Genomic DNA, 1,846 nt, shown 5'->3' on the forward strand with positions numbered 1-1,846 from the left:
AGTTCAAGTTATGCCTTCTTTTTAAGCATACATAGACAAAAACAAAGCAGATATTCCAAAGGTAATTCCAAAGGTTTTTCAAAGGGTACTCATCCATAGACTAATTCTGTTGTCACTTAAATCAGTTCAGTGGGTCTTGAGAAAAATACTTCTGTCAAAACTGTTATGTGATTGAGGAGTGTTTCAGAAAGCTGATTTATCCTCAAATATGGTATCAAATTGGTTTTCAGATGTTCCTACTTACAAAGGTTATGGTTTCAAACACCTTTTTTGTTTTATTTGTATTGTTTATATGACATATTAAGACTTTCTAAGACTATGCTGAAAATGTTTCTGCGTGTGTCATTTCCCCACAAGTCCTCCATTTCCCTCTGGAGATTTTCTAAAGTATAATCTTCTGAGATACACTTTAAAAAAATATCTCTTTGAGGAAGGCCTTAATCTAACTGATTTCATAGAGAAACAATCCAAAGTATTTTAACATCCCTAAAAATGTTGGTAAAACAAGGCACATACCTGTTATTAGTCACATAGCTATCTCTTCACATAAGGGTTGAAAGACCTCCTACTAAGATTATTTGGTGTTAAACAGAACTCCCAGGAAAACAAATGATAAGATCAAACATATACAATTAATATCATACAGGGGTTACAAATTAGATGTTGAACATCTTTTGTGTAGCACCCTTAACCACTTCTGGTTCCATTAATTTGTCTGCTGATATGACATACTGTGGGGAACCGTCACTATATAAAACACCCCCTACCATCTGAGTGCTCTGTAATACCTTTTATAAAATAATAATTACCACAGTATTTGTGAGGTAAGAGACAAATGAGTTAGACTAAGAAAAAAAATCAGATCAGGAGGCAAACTAAAATGAACCCTTTCCTATCTCTCTTTCTCTCTGAATTCCTATCTTAAATTATATTTCTGCTTCTGCTACTCAAAATGAATGAACCAGAAAAGCCACAAGATGGAAGCAAAGCATAATGAAAAACAAACCTATTCAGAATTTCAGGATTCATTTAAACGAACAAAGAAGTTCAATCATTCTAACCTAAGAGTACAGGAGATGAATAGTCTACCCCAACACTTCTTGAGTGCCCTGGACTGAGATTTGAAAGGAAGGGAGAGGGAATTTTTTAAAATAAAAAAAAATTGTAGAGTGCTATAAACATTTATATAGAAAACCGAGGCATTTTCAGAGAATAACTTTCTCAATTTCCTGTATTTTTGCATCTTTTCCTCCACATCCAGGTACATAACTGAAAAAACGATCTCTTTATAGTACAGACAGTGCTTCTAACAATACATTACAAATGGTACACGGCTAGAGCACCTTCTGGAGCCAGAAAGGAGTCTAGATTTGAGCTATGGCCTTTCATTCCTGTACGCCAGTAACTCATAAGACGGCCTTGAGAGCACTAGCAATAAACAACTGAAAGGAATCGAAGAAAAAAATAATGCTTGTGAGGCTATTCTCGGGATTCAGTTTCGAGGCATTCTGTAGCAGATCGATTGCCGGCAGCCCTCCTTTGTTTAAGGTTTGCAAGATGGCGGAGAAGACGGCGAGGAAAGGGGAGGGCGGTATGGGAGAAAAGAGAAGAGGAGAGGGAGAGGAGGGATGTGTCTGTGAAGCCGGTTGGCCAGATATTGCTGCAGTTTCTTATTTGAAACAGAACAGGATATCCCCGTCCCGTCCCCTGCGCCGAAGACTCGGCGGTGTCTGCCACAAGTGGGATCACAACGATGGGAAGGGAAAACACGAGTATGACACACAGTGCACGCGAAAAGGCTCCTGTTCTGTGCTAAGGGGCATCTTGGGGAGACGTCCATCCTGCC

Source organism: Crocodylus porosus, unplaced genomic scaffold (assembly GCF_001723895.1).
Source record: "Crocodylus porosus isolate Cpor-Errol unplaced genomic scaffold, CroPor_comp1, whole genome shotgun sequence".
NCBI classification, from domain to species: Eukaryota; Metazoa; Chordata; order Crocodylia; family Crocodylidae; genus Crocodylus; species Crocodylus porosus.